At 37.8% G+C, this 16,080-nt stretch overlaps 1 protein-coding gene across 2 annotated transcripts in view; it reads right to left on the bottom strand.

Moving 5' to 3' along the window:
- Nucleotides 1-15,482, bottom strand: part of Oamb (Octopamine receptor in mushroom bodies) — a 28,762-nt gene extending 13,280 nt beyond the window's left edge. Inside the window, exons 1-3 of one of the 2 annotated variants that reach the window (XM_064693732.1) lie at nt 15,393-15,482; nt 14,165-14,469; nt 5,190-5,668 (exon numbers count right to left, since the gene is read on the bottom strand). The gene's annotated coding sequence lies outside the window, so the exon portion shown is untranslated. The remainder of the gene's footprint in view (nt 1-5,189; nt 5,669-14,164; nt 14,470-15,392) is intronic. The other variant, XM_064693731.1, reaches the window with a different exon arrangement.
- Nucleotides 15,483-16,080: the final 598 nt, after the last annotated feature.

Here is a 16,080-nt window from a genome sequence, read left to right as displayed (position 1 = left end):
ACAGCGAGCATTACTAAAAGCCCATTCAATGCATAATTAGCTCTGTGCTTTAGGCCACAAAGGCGGTGCGTGGTCGGCATGCTTAATTAATTATTTTATGAAAATACGTAGATACCAGATGAAAAGCTCAAGTGCTAGAAGCAAGGCCAACAGAATAATGGCCAAAGCAAATAGGTGTTTGTTATGTGGGTCGGAGAATTTTGTAATATACCTTTTGAAAACTTAAATGAATGCCCAGCGGGGAAATGCCGCTCGGACGCTGACTGGCAAAACCTGGTTAACATGGCTAACGGAAAGACTTACCAGCTGTGAAATTGCTTAGCCATAAGCCATAAGCTAGACCAAAATGCCACTCAACTGGGATTTACAAATAATAACAGGCTAAGTGCTTGCGGAAACGGAAGCTATGACATTTCAGTACTGCAACCGTGGCACAGCCAGAGGTGAACACAGAGTGGGTGCTGTGCAGGTGGAGGAGAAGGGGTTTGGCGAGTTTAGCACTCGCCATTCAGTTGGCGTGCACATTGCAATTTAATTGCGGCCATTAATTGTCATCGTTTTAGCCATGTTTATCAAATGTACTTAGCACTCGTCATACTGAATTTATGAATGAACTCGAATGCAAACTCGGATTGCCATAGCGAGTGCTATCGGCTCATCAAACATGCTATAAATACAACGCAAATTCGTAATACACACACTTAATATTTGTGCTCAATTTGGCCACACTAATCAATATTTGTGGCGAGCAGCAGTTGAAATTATTTTCGACTTTAATGCTTGGGCAGCAAAAAGGCAACAAAGAACATCACTTCATATTGGGCTTAGGTGACTTAATTACGGGGAATGAAATATTCAAAGCACGCAATAAATCGATTAAATATTATTTAACTTAAGTACTCGCATCAGAGCTGCTTCAATTTTTAATAGACTCACATTTTGTCGCGTTAGAGCACAGCTGCTACACCTTCGAGGCTTGCCAAATGTTTTGTTTACATGCCTAGATTCACAAGGAATCAAAGCAGTTAACAATTGCTGTTGCTGCTGTAGACCTTGAAAGGTCGCCAATTGTGCACTTGTAGTCGTAATTACTTTCTTACTGCTGTTCAGTATTGAATGTCACAGTCATTTCCCACAGCAATCGATTGGGCTTAAGTCATTGTCAAGGAAAAAGCTGACGTTGCTCGAAATTAGCTATTCAAAATAAAAGTTGTCTTGCCTTTTTTTTGCACTGTCAACTAATTTTCTTGCCCGTCAAATTGATTAATGTCTAATAAAGTTTTGAATATCTAACAAGCATAAAAAATGCTTATATGTTCCTGATAAGCATCAACAGCCAAACAGATATATTGTTTTTTGTCCGTCTTTTTCCTTGAACGTTAAATTTCAGGGTCTTTAAAAGCTAGAGATATCGCAGAATAAATAATTAATATTCCATACAACATTTGGGTGCTTTCTCTGCTTAAAAAAAGTAAAATGATAACCAAAACTTTTTTAAAAAATTCGATGAGTTGGCTTCGAATACAGGTGAGTGAGTGTAGTTTTGTTTTAGCCGAAGGCCTTTAAAGGCTTTTATAATAATAATATTATATAATAATAATAATATATAATAATAATATAATATAAAAAGAAGGATATTGACCTAAAATAAGGGTATATTCAAAGCGAGTATCCCTAATCTGAGTTTTCGTATTTGCCTTTAAGTCTTGTTATCTTCTGCACAAAGTTAAATTCTTAATAATGGTATTCTGGGTTTATGGGCCAAATGGTTACACAAAACTTTTGCCCGCAAGCAGCATTTGTCCTTATCCATAAAGCAGTGCAGAAAATGATATACAGTTACAAAGAATATATTAAAATAATAAAATATAAAAGTTCCTTGCAAGAGGTAGCAGAAATTATCACTACTTGTTACGCGGGTATCATTGTCTACAAAATTTCAGCAGAACTAAGTGTATTAAAGAACGGGGCTGTTGTGGGCTCACAATAAAAGCAATCAGTGGCTCTCAGTGCGGTTGGAAGGCAGCAGAAATTACACACATGACAAACAATATATGTAGTAAACAAGCCAGAAGAGGAAGCCTTTGTGGCCAAGGCTGCCAAAAATGTTGTAGGGCGCCGAGTTTGGGGGAAGGTATGGCATGCGCCAAAGCGAATTTTGTGAAGCGGCGAAAATTAAAAGCATATACGAGAGTTTTCCATCCTAGTGCAATATTTGTCATTTCATTCTCGTACAAAATTCGCGTGGTAAAAGTGGCTTTATGGCAGCTAATAATGAAAAATGGCCAAATTGAGTTACAAGTTGAAATTTGCTAACATTAAATTCTTGTGCATGATAAATAATTGACATTTAAAATGAACAGCGTCTATAAATCCCAAAAAAAGAAACATTTCCCTCCAACCCACACGACGCATACGCAATTTTTCCCTTTTCGTAACGCATTCGCCCAGTTGACGAAGGATTTTCAGCCGTCGGCATGAAGCGTTCGGGCATGGCAGGGCAACGGTAAATATCAGGCCAGAATGTGCTCAATTTAATTACAGATGCATATAAAAGTTGTCTGGATTTCGAAATGGCCATTTAATTGAGAGCCGACGCATAAAATTTCAATAAAAGGAAATCTATGTAAATGGAAATATATTCAACTGTAAATAATCTTAATTCCGCACCTAGAAAGAATATTTGATTGACTAAAATCAGACACAAGTTATTGAGTTCAAATTATAAGCAACTGGAAGCTCAGTGCGTATAGATTTTGCATGAAATTACTTTTTTAAAAATTAATGTTGTCCATTTAATACTATTCAGCTACTTTCCTTGGCAGCATATTGTTGTGCAAAAGTTTAATTTATATTCTAATTTATTTTATATTTAAAATTTGCTGCACGCCGAGGGGAAACGCGTTGCCAAGCGCCAAAGGAGTTGCAGCAAATTGTTAACTTGAAAAATCCTGTCGGAACTATCATATCTCTTTGTGCAAAGACCTAAACGCATATCAGATTTAACCATGCCTCGGGTTGGAACTACGTGCTTGTTTCTTAATCTTTTGGGCCCTGAGGAGAATGGGAGGTGGATCCGCTGTACACTACAATGGACCAATTATGTTCTAAGTGAGTCGAGGGTAAACTGCCGCCGGCTACCTAACTAGTAAACAAGGAAACTGAATTCAGTAGAAATACAGAATGCACTATAAACGAAGGTTTCTCGCCTTAATTTGTGACTTCCTGGAAATTTATAATCTTCAAACCGTACAAATACAAGTACTTAAACTTAATACTAAGCGTAAATTGAAATGAATTTGCAATTACCAGACTTGAAATAGCTTTCTGATTTAAGCCTTAGCTTTAAATTAAAGAGACAACCTGTTTTATTTTTGGACTTAAAAGTTAAATAATAGCTAAGAAGGCAAGTAATAACGGTAAATAAGGTTGGTAATAACGATTAACTCTTTTAAATTAATAGATGATGGTGTTAGCAGGTTAGAACCCATTTTCAAGAATTGGTATCCATGAAGAAAATTCTATGCTCGTGCACATTTATCAAATGTATTGCGCCCACGATTAAGCCAAAAAATTTACCGCTAATTAGTGCAACTTGCAACGCGCCACAAAACAAGCAGAATTCGGTGGAGAATTTGCAACAATTTTACATGGAAGTGCACCATTAAACGCCACATAGCATCACAAAATACCACAGAACACACAGAGATAGGGCCAAAAGTTTGCGGTCAGCGCATTTCAATGTTAAAAACCCGCAGGAACTTTTAATTTAAAGCTGATAATTGCTGGCGTATTGCGCACATTAACAAAATAAAACCCACGAAATAACTACTCGTAAAATACAAATTTTGCTTGACTTCAAGTTGAGCGTTAGCATTACACAGAGCATTTTTTTTTTGGTTTTTGTAGATGGGAAAATTGCAGTAAAAAGTCCTTGAGCCTTTACAGTTTTGTGGCACCCAACTGGTTTTTACTAAAAGCCAAAACTACACTTGAATTTAATCCGCAATGTATTTAGTCGGCAATTCAGGCCCTTTGCCATGGGAATGCATTATTTTAATAATCCAACAGTTGGCAAATTAAAGCCTATGTGTCAAATTGAAACAAAGGCAAAGACCTGCTTCAAGTCATTAAGAGTAGCTTAAAGGCATAGCTAAATAGTTTGGCCATTAACAGAGTCCTGAAATCCTGGGCAAGTAGTGTGCCGCTCATCTCTGTTGTTTAATGCTCTTTTTACGAGCAGCCGTGCAACGTGTGGTGGCACATTTCGGTGGCGTATACGTAACTTTTACGAGTTGCACTTAGCTCATAAAAGCGACGCACTCGCTGCCACTGTCACAAGTGGCATGTAGATTTATTCTTAGAATTTATTGCCACACATTCGCCTAACAGTAACTGCAATTCGCATGCCACACAACACGCTGCTTTAGAGCTGTGTAAACTTGACAGTTACAATATAATCAATGTCTATGGCAGATATAATCATGTCAATGTTGATTGCAACACGCAGAGCAAGAGTCGACCACGACTACAGCAATGTGCAACTGAGTCGCTGCAGCTGCCACACGTGCCACATTCCAGTTACATATGCTTTTCCTATTTGCTGTTGACATGTGTGAATTGCCTAATACAAGCTGGCTGTGTCCCAGTGGTACCGAAGGCCTCTAACTGTGCAGTGTACAGGATGTGCGTGCTTTTATTAACAGCGGAAAAGGGCAGCGGAAATATAAACAGGAAATGTTACCAACAATATTTTCAACACGCCAACATTGACTAATTGCACAAACACGCTTACATTCTTTATGCCGAATGAGTGGTAAAAAAAAGACTTAATTGTGAGTTAAAAATGATATGCATGGAGTGTGCGACTAGGGGATAGCCTGTGCCGAGCAACCCTTTAAGATTTTGCTTTAATTTCAAGGGCCTTATTTGGTGTCTTTGGATACGCTACGTACGAACAAAGCTAACCCGACTCAGCTCAGCTCCTGATTCACATTTATATACTTGTACATAGGATCGGAGATGCTTCCTTGGGCCTGAGACACACATTGTCATGACCATCTTTAAACATCTTTGATTAGTAAAGGGTATTTAAATGATGCACATAACTTATCTTATGTCAGTTGTAATTCAGGAAATCAATGCAACTAAATTAAATACATTAATATTTTCGAATCACACGCACTTACCAGTAGCAGCAGGTTGTTGGGTATTTGTAACCATGAATTACATTTAGTTCGTTGCTGTTGCCTTATTATGGCCATGTTGTTGTTTTGGCTGATGTTGGCAAACACTGGCCAATGCTAATGCCCCGATAGCTCCGTCTGCTTGCCGTGGCCCGTTGGCGTCCACACGTCGTCTCCATTCAGAACATAGAACTGTTTAGCCTTTGTGCCTTGGTGTCTGTCCTATGCAAACAGAGTCTTTGAGTTGCCACTACTATCTGTTGTTTGTGTTTACATGCAACAATATGCGGCACGAATCACTTTGAGCTACACTTTCATTGGCATCCTTGGCACTCACTAAGCCAGCGGCACATTCATCAGCAAAATGTTTGCTCGACTGTTTACACGACTGCCTAAAAGCTTGGGCTTGAACGTGTCTGTATTAGCTGTTTTATTTTTCTTTTTTATTCTGTTGTCAGATTGTCAGTTTTTTCAGAAATATGCTGCAAACGAAGAGAGAGAGAGAGAGAGAGAAGTGAAAGAGGTGAGCGAAGAGCTTTATAAGTTGCACCTGGCGTATACGCAATGTGATTTAATGCCACCTTGGCACTATAAAGTAATAAGGTGCACAGTTACTACAGATGGTGCACTTAAAATCGATTGCAATAATACTTGAAATTTTTCACAATTACTCGCCAGCGAGCAGAGTAAAACAGTAATCAAATTTTAATTGCCGCAAATAGTTCAGTTTTCAATAACTTGTTTGCCAACAATTCTCAAAACACAAATCACCTGTTCATTTACTTAGTAAGCTGCAATATATATATTTTTAAATTGCCATTAGTAAATTTTTTCTGCAAGTGTGCAGTTTGATTTTATTTTGCAAGCATATTTTGCGTTGATTGTAAAATGGTTGTCAAGATAAATGAATGAGTACGAGAGTATTGGATTTTTGACAATGAAATTGCCTGTGCTTCGTCCTGTAAGCTGCTTACGTGTATGGATTGATAAATTTGGCTTTCAATTCGCATTGCGGTTGCACTTTTGAATTGTTTTCCCATTGGATCCTGCTCAATTCTCTCATTTCATGCGCTGTCATTTTCAAGCTTGGCAGCATTTTTCACAGGCCAACAACTTGCCAGATAGTCTTTTCCTTCCTTTCACCAGCTACGAAAATGAAACGTCAAAGTGCAAAGTATGACAAATTGCATTTCCATTGTTAATTTGTATGCATAGCTTGATTCTCCACTCCATGCCATGTTGGCCATGCAAATTAGCTTTAACATTGTTATAAACATACATGCACACATAAAAATATATTTTTCGCTTTGCTCCCAAAAACTTTTTCAATTCAAGTTCGCTGAGCCTTCACTATTGAATATTGAGCAAAAATCAATAAACATATTATGTTAAATATTTTAACGATTCCTTTAATAATATGCGCACGCACAAGATTTTGTTTATTTTGTTGTTTATTTTGGAACATGCACGATATGTAATCTGGCTTATATAATTATAAGGAATCCATCTAGGAGCCATTTAAGCACAAAGGTCAAAAGTTCTTCAAAGTTCACTCTGTAAAATACCTTGACATGATCGTTGACATATGCATATATGACGTAATAATCCAATTTATGTGCTCATTACTTGATATAAAAATGAACAAAAACAAGTCAAATGGGAATTATTTTTGTGTAATAACTTATTTAGCTTTCATTATTATAATCTAAATCTGTTAAGGTTTGTTCGCTTCGACACGCCTTTGAATTTCGGCTTACAATGACAACATTCGACATAACATATATACATATAGTTATTTTTGGGCAGAACTGTGGGCCATCAAAATTATTTGTGGCTGCTAATTTCCATTTGGACAGCTAATGACTTTGGTCAGAACGTGTCTCCCAAAATATGCGCCTTAATATTTTCCAATTTATTAAAGCTTCCAATGGCTTATAGCTGCTTAACATGAATATGCTTGGGCGTGGAAGGGGACTTGAGTCCAAGTTTAATTTTAAAATATTTAATTATTCAAAATGAGTAATACAATAGCCTTGGTTCCCAATTTGTTAGAGTGTTATTTTGTCGTAGTCTTGCGTTGTCACATTTTATTTACTATTTTTAATTATATTTTTTTTTTTTTTTTGATGGTTAAACCGAGTGTTACCCTAACAGAATCAGAATAAAAAAAATAACAGAAAGCTGGGCTTAGTTTATTATAACTTTTCTCGAGTAACAGAAAATGACATGTAAATGTATGTTTATATAATTCTTGCAAATAATCGAACTTTTTTTAATTTATAAAAAAAGCATACTTTTAGGCATACCAGAAATATTTAAATTACTTTTATTAAGAAGTTTGGGATTAAAACATGATTTGTTGAGACATAAAATACAATAACGACTTGCTTCTAATATGTAGTAAGGATACACCACAATCAACAGCCACAATGAATAGAAATTCGTTGTGGGAATAATATGCATATGTCATGTAATACATACGCGTTAAATAGATCATATATTTTGGTTAAGTGTTTAGCTGTCGTGTGTGACCATTAAAGAAGAAATTTAAAATGTGCAGACCTTTAGAAGATTGAAGGACATAAATATTGCCATTATGGCCCCTAAAGTCCAACATAACTGCCATGGAAAATGACTAACAACACCAACGGCAATTGGCCAAGTGGTGTTTATCAATGTGTGTGTGTGTGTCACTATGAAGGCGAAATCACTGGACTGAAAAACAGATTGCGATTTAGACTGTATGCCACTAAAGTGTCGGGCACAACAATTTCATCCTTCACATCTCTGCTTTAAGCTGTTTGCCATCATTTGTGCTTCATTCATTGTGCTCTCACTTGCGTAAATTTGTGCAAAAATTCCCTAAAACAATAACACCAACAACACGAACTGCATGCTACTTGCATTAGTGCGCGTCCGACTGGGGTGTCGAGGCGCTTTCCTTGCAAAACGCATTGTTAGCGCTGCTGCAGCACTCAAGTGTGTGGCTATATGAGTGTGTGTGCGTGGGTGTGTGTACGTGTGCTTGAATGTTTTATGACACTTTTGCTCATTGCTGGCCCAAATGCACACACAATATACACACACACACACACACACACACACACACATAGACGGACCCATCTACTTGTATGCAAATGTATATACATATGTTAATGTAAAATGTGCTGATGCGAAGCGAGCGGCTAGTTCGCTTCCGTCCAACAAAAGGATGTATGTGCCATGCACAACAAATAGGAAAATGTACACAACACTTGCACGCACATACGTCAGAGAGAGAGAGAGAGAGAGAGAGAGAGGGGGGGAGAGAGATGGATATGTGTGTGTGAAGCGTTGTCTTTGGCTTTGCATAAAAAATTGGCTGTGAAAACGCTTTGGGCAAATTTGTTTTCAGTTTGCGCACACATTCTCACATTTCTCACTCTCCGCTCACATTTTCAGCAAGTTTCCCTTTCATGCTATTTCATGTCGTTTTTTACAGATGTGTACTTTTATTTAAGTTTTTTACATTTCTCACATTTTATTTGCTATTTTGCTCTCTTTTATTTGGCATAGGAAATTTTTTGCGGCCACAACGCAACGGCTAAACCGTTTTCAATTCTAAATAACTTATGACCTTAAAAGTTACTTAGTTGTGAATATAAATTAGAATTTTAGAAACAATTGCGGTTCGGTGCAGATATATTAAATTAACTGCGACTTAATTTAAGTAATTCTATCTCGTAAAATCATCTCGGATACGAAACTTTCATTGCGTTACAAATTTCATAAGGCCTTTATAACGCCCTCTCGTCCATTTATCCTCTGAAAGTAGTAGCTTTAATTCATGGGAAAATCTCACAGCTTGTCACAGACATATTTTCACTCACACACACACACACACACACACACACATGCTTTTGGTTAGGATCATTGGGGCGTGTCGGCAAAGTGCTTCATAGGCGGACTAATGAATGACGCCGAAATAAACGCATGAATGGCTGCCAAAGCAGACATGGCCTTTGGCACTAAACTTAGCAAGTGAAATATAATTTAAAACTGTGCTTTCAATTAGCCTAATCGCAATTGAGAGCGTTGCGAACAACACGCACGAATCAAAACCGAAAGCAAATCCATTTTAATGGAGCGAAGTAAAATGCAATCAATTAACTTGCCTATTCACGCACACCCGCACACAAGCCGAAGAACAAAAGCGTAAGGTATTCAATGGGGATTTGTGTTTCTCATTTCTGACATATTTATGCATTTTTTGACTACAACAACTGCAATAACAACTAGTTTTTGGGCTGTGGCATTGAAAATGAAATTGAAATTGTAATTGAAATTGAACAGAGCACAGAGCGCAGCACAATGCCAAATTGATGAGTTGTTGCCAATTCGGAATGCCAATCAAAATGACAAAACAACACAAATCAAGTCCATAAATTGCAATACAATTTTTTTCTATATTTCATTTAATTTGATTTACTCTACGTCTGACAGATATATGTAACTTTTTAGAAATTTTTGTCATTCTTAGCAAGTAGTTGCTGCAGAAGGCGCCAAACTCTGTGAACTCCCTCACAGTGTAAACTAAAAGCAAGTTGAAAAGTAACTTTTTGTCCATTTTTCGGGCAGCTGTCGATGCCAAAAATTTAGCCCAAGGCAGTTTTGAAAACTTTCGAACTGTGACCTTATGAAACATAAAGTTTTGATATACCTGGGTACTACTTATAAAAGCAGTAGAGGCAAAATTTTGCTTGAGTAAAGGAGATCTTCAGTAATCTTGCTACCGAATTTGTTGTCTTTCGGTCTAAAGAGATGTAGTTCTATAAAAGTCTCTGATGGGTTACCCGCCCACAGTTGCGCCAGGTAAAAAGTTGTTGGCCTTAATCTGAAGTTATTTCAAGTAAAAAAGCATTCGACAAATTTAATATATTCCTGTTCAATCTGTACACAGAATATTATAATTTTATTATTTAAATGCATAATAATTTACGTACTGTTTACATTAATACTGCAGTTTTAAAAAGAAGGTTTAAAACCGTCGTGTCTCAATTATACTTACAAAACGCAATTGTGTAATTAATTTATAATTATATAATTTAAAAAATCAATCTGTTAGTTTGTAAGGGTATAAAGAATTTGACTGCTTGATATATTTTTTTTTTTGTATAATAATCAAAAATGCAAATGCAGCTTTGTTATCGCATCGGGAAAACAATTTAAATGCCAACAAATGCTCATATGCGCCAGGGGCGTGTCTTGCAGCGCCCCAAAAAGGAATTTGATTCGATTGTTTGTATGTCTGTCTGTCTAGCTGTCTGTCGTTTGACAGCTTTTACAGTGCATTGAATGGCAGATGACTTTGACAATGACAAATCGAAATAACAAATTATTAAAGTGAGCAGAGCAAATCATTTAAAATGACTTCCTTGGTGTGCAATTAATTCAGGGGTGACAAGAAAAAGTTGCCGCCATTAATTGACATTTTCTTCTGGGCATTTTATGCAGCGTAAGAGCAGGCACAATTATTGTAAGTATGTGTGCGAGTGTAAGCGTGTGCAGTTCATTTGGCACGTTTCGGGTATAATCCCAGTTGGGAGTGTAATTCGTTAGAAGTTGGAACACTGTTGGGACACTGTAGGAGCGCACTCTGCCGTCTGGCAAAGCTCATTTCCGTTTTATATTTAAACACTTGAGGCTAAAATGTTTGCTTTGCCCAATGCTCCGAGCTGCGCAGTGCAAAATCATCATAAAAAGGCAAGAAATGAAAAAATAAATAGCCAGCCAAAGAGGATGCCAAGTTCTTGTCTATGGCTAGCTGGCGGTGCAGACGGAGGTGTAGTTGGCCGTGCTTAGCAAGTGGATTTTTAAATTAGTTTCCCGACTTCTACACAGGCATGCAGCCGAAGCGGCGCAAGGACGTAGGGCGAACTGTTTGACGTCCTTCTTGGGGCAAATGGACTTCCAAGCCATTGGATGTGACATTTTGGTGCTTATTTAAATGAATTAAGTGATTTTTCAAGTGCTAAGCTCGCCACGAGCTGCAAACTCATTTCCGCTCACTTCGTATTCGCCGTTCTTGCACCAATGCTGCCCAAGAAGAAGCAGAAGAAGTTGCCTCTTTAAGCTTCATTTGGCTTTCATTTTTTGTGGCTACAACGAGCTGTTTATTTACAGGCAATCAAAACTTTAACAGCCGCTCGCAATTTGCCAGTCGGTGCTTTACGACAGTCTATCTATTTCGACGGGAACGAAATGTTTTAACAGAATGCAAAATATAAATAAACCTGCTATTAGGAAATAGTCAAGCGTTTGCGCACAGAAGATACTCTATTTGGTCGTAAATACAAACACGTACATACTATATATTGAGCTGCACTATTTGAGTGCTGTTAGGCCAGGTGAAATTGGTCTGCTGCAAATGGGACAGATAAAACGGTTTGAAAATTTTCTGTTGAATTAAGGAAAAAATGGATAACTCCTGAATCCTTAGGGTCGCATTCATATTCCATAGTAGCAGCAGTATTTATTTTCGTTTAGATACTTCAAGTGGACAAAATTTAACGAATAAGATAACTCTAAGCTGTGCTCTTAATATATAAGACAGCAGTACAAAAGTTTTCATTATAAACACACTGCAAGCAATCTCCGCCTAACACAGGTCGGAGAACAGATAAACTTCTTCAGAAGCCGATACGCCAACAAGCTGCTGCAGCATCCGAACGCGGCCGCCAGAGTCCTGGCTGACCCCATCAGAGAGAGGCGCCTCCAAAGGCTACCCCCTTTCCCTTCATTGTAAATACCCTACCATTGTAAATATCATATAGGTTACATAATTGTAACTATACCTTCTGCACTCATTGCTTGGTAAAGATCAGAACTGATCAATTCCAGCGCAAAATAACAGGTATTTAAATTGAAAAAAATATATATATACACTGAGTTTGGATAAAATTGTATTAAATATTCCTTCTAGTCAGAAGATCTTTAAGCATTCTAGAAACTTTGGGTAGGGTAATAACTCGTGTAATTAAAACGTGTGGCGTCATTAGCAATGTGTTTAAAGGCAATGTGCAGATATATGTATGACCAAAAAGGTTTTTCCTTCTGTTTGTCGAGCAACTTTTTTGGCGCACATGGCTCACGCATCGTATGCGTAATAAAGTTTATCAGGCAGCCTTTGTCATTGTTTGTTCTCCTTACCGGTCCGTAAGGTAACAGCATTGCAATAAACTGTCAAAGTGGCACGACAAATGAAAAAGAAAACAAAAAAAAAAAACGTTTCGCTTTAAATAAGCGTACAGAATTCATGAAAGGGCTGTACAGTGCCCCCGCCTCGGCTGCGCTCGTACTCTTTTGGCCACATTGTTGGCTTCTTTACCTAGGGGCTGGAGTCGTGCTCGAGCTGTTTTATTGTTACATTATTGTTATTTAATGCCAGCACACACTAACTGCAGACACCTAAAACAATTTTATAACCGACCCATAAATAAGTATATATTCCAACTGCTTTCCTTATTAGTACGTGTGGCTCTCTGTCTCTGTCTCTCACTCTCTGATAAAGACTGCCCTCGTCTGGTTAGCCACCCAGTCACCAGCTACCAGTAGTTAGTTTCCATTTCCCATACCCACACAAACACACACACGCACACACATTTGTTATACATTTTGTTTGTTGCATATTTAAAAAATGTTCGCTTTTGTTTTGGTATTCAACTGTTCTAAAGAATCTCAGGTTTCATTGCCTTGTGCACGTAGGCTGCGTCTGTCGTTGAATTATTATTTTTTTTTTATATTGCTGTTGCTATATAGACAAAGAAATGTGGAAAAACGATTTTGCATGCATTTACAGAATGCAAGACATAAGAAAATTCAGTGAGTTTGATATTGTACAAGCCACAAATTGTCTGCATGTAGAACAAATCGAGTATGTGTACTGAGGCCCACTCTTCCAGGCACATACATGAAAAAGCTTTCACGCGAATTATTAATTCATTCGCGTTTGTTTTCCGTATTGTGCTTTTCTGACCTATGCCAAGTCATGTTTGCGATTGTGGACCCTTTTCGACTGTCAATTTTAATTGCCTAAGTGAAATTGACACTTAAGCAATTGCATCCCTGAAAGGGCTGTGGAAATATTATCAATTTAGCCTTGAGCGCAAAATGTGCTGAATCGCAGCTAACCATGTGACTTAATATTTTGCATCTTTAAAAGCTAACGTTTGCTTTGCTTAACGTTTGTGAATGACCGAATGGAATACAGAAATCATGCATTTAATTAGGCTGAAAATAAATCAATGCCGAAACATTTATTGCCGCTTATTTACTCAGCTCAGTTTCTTCTTTCCCGCCAAAGCCTGTTGAAACTTTGTTGCTAAGGTAAGCTAAGGTAACTCGCTTTCGTAGACCTGTCAAAAGTGTTTGTTAGCTATTGATAATTCGGCTAGATGAACTCTCCCAGCTCTATTCATCTGCACACTCGAGAAACGGTACTCAATTAGGCTACTGGAATTACTATAATAAAATCAGTTTCTAGTTAAGCACGTGCCATATTTAAAAAGCCGCAAAATGTCACACAAACAACAATACGCGTGTTTCTTTAATTGCATTTTGTAATATGCCCTTCCGCCTTGTTGCTAATTACGCCGTAAGTTGTCTCAAACAACGAAAAAATACTTATATATATAAAATAACAAATAACAAAAAAAGCGTGAAAGAAAACCGAAAATGGGCAACATTTCCATAGCTACAGCTCAGGCAACAGCGAATTGTAATTAGCTGAAGTTGCGGATTTACGGCTGGTGCCAAGCGCAATAAAAATCATTCAAAATCGTTGCACTTGAGAGTTCAGCCCTGAAACGATACCAGGCCCAAAAACAAGAGACGCCTATTTCAAATATCAATTTGCATAGCTAAACGCCGCGGGCAAACAGCTCGACAAACAAACAAAAAATATGTAAAAAAAAGTGTGTTTCGCTCGGCTCGAGACTCACCTGAATAAATCATTGCGATCGTGAAGGCGACAGCGACGGCGACTCTGGGCGAGATTAGAGACGCCAAATTGATTCAAAATTCGGTCAAGTTTTTAGTTGGTTTTAGTTGTTTTTAGTTGTTGCTGCTGCTGCTGCTGTTGATGCACTTTAGAGGCGGTGACCGGCTTGACAGTTTGCTAAAAGTTTGTATATGATATTTGTTGTCTCTTACGCTCCAATTGTTGTTGTTGCTATTAAATTGTTGTCACGCTTTAACATATTTTATGATTGGTTTATCTATAGCATGAATTGTTTGCTTGTGCCAGCTGAAATAAAATTAATTTGTTAATTGCAAGCACACAATTTATGGCTAAATATTTATTAGCTGTCATGGCGCATTCATTGACATATTTGCCAAATAATAATTGTAAAGTGCTTAAACGATTAGCTGACATCATGATTAAAGTATTGACAGCATTCCATATTGATATCAAACAAATCTAATTAACGGAAAATAGATAATATGCAGCAATAGCGACTGGCTTTAAATCGAATTGTCGTATTTGTAAAATTAAATTTGCTTTGTCTTTCTATTTAACAGTCATTATGCAAATGGGGGAACATTAAAAACAATGAAATTATTTTCTAACGATGCTAATTGCCGACAACAAAAGAAATAATTGTGGCACACATACACCCACACACACACACACACACGGTAACACACATAACATGGACAACAAAAATTACAACACGCGAAACACAATAAAATCACATAAAAGACATATTACACTTGATACAAAAACTGTGAATGCATAACAATTGAGCATGAGTATATAAGTGCACTCACTTCCACAGACACACTCGATTCTTGATATATTGCTTTATTATTATAAATAATATTATTTCAAATTTTTGCCCAAAATATAATTTGCAGTGTGAAGCACGTAGCTGCTGCAGTTGTTCAGCGTGTGTCATTGGCCGAGAACTGTTCACTTTTGAATACCATCTGTGATTCATATTATTCAGCACATTATTCAATTAATTCACTTGAGCATCACTCGACAGCGAAATCCTTGCACTTTTGTTCAATACGAGGACTCGACGGCAACTGAATGCGTAAAACGGAAACGCGGCTGCGATCACGACTTCGTTGCACGACAACGAGTACTTTTTGCTTCGGCGCCCACACACACACACACACATGCACACACAGTCACACGCAGACAGAGTACGTATTCTATTGTACCGTTATGCACGGCTTAAAATTGGCGTCAACGTGAACGTTTTTATGCGTTGCACAACCAACGCGGCGGCATTTTCAACACAAACTGATTGCCAATTCGATTCTAGTTGGCGCCACAGTCCCATGCGGAACGTTCTGGAATTGGAACGCGCACAGTACACCACAGTGAGTTTTCCAATAAGACAGAACAGCAACAGCCGCTGCTGTTGCTGTTGCCGGCGTCTGCTCTGCTCGGCTACGGATAAAAATCGCATGCGACAAATTTGGCGACGATAAAATTACTTTTAGCCAAGTGGTATATCAATAACGGGACTAATTAGGCTCACTTTTTGTTGTTGCTTTTATATCGGATATATGGGCGGAATTTCGTCTTAAAAATTTTGTTTGATACGCGGCTACTTGTTAGCCATTTGACGCCGCCTTGGGGCGGCAGAAGAAGGAAGGAATCGAAGGGACGCATAATAAATGGAGAGCATCAAATAATTTTCTTTTGACCAGCAGAATAGGAAAATGAGGGAAAAAAGGGGTTCGCACCGCTAACTAAAGTGAGAGTTGTACATCAAATTGGGCTGGGTTTTCCGTTTTGACGCTCCCTTTTTGCTTTCCTTTACAATTTTGCCTGATGAGCAAGTTGACATTGTCAATTTAGCAAATTTTCTTTTTAGATTATTTAGAAAATTTCGGCTCCTTC

This window comes from Drosophila montana, unplaced genomic scaffold (genome assembly GCF_035044405.1).
Source record: "Drosophila montana isolate Dmon_TW-CO22-7 unplaced genomic scaffold, ASM3504440v1 contig_3733_1, whole genome shotgun sequence".
In the NCBI taxonomy this organism is placed as follows: Eukaryota; Metazoa; Arthropoda; class Insecta; order Diptera; family Drosophilidae; genus Drosophila; species Drosophila montana.
The sequence above is the reverse complement of the archived record's forward strand: the minus strand, read 5'-3'. Positions and strand labels throughout refer to the sequence as shown.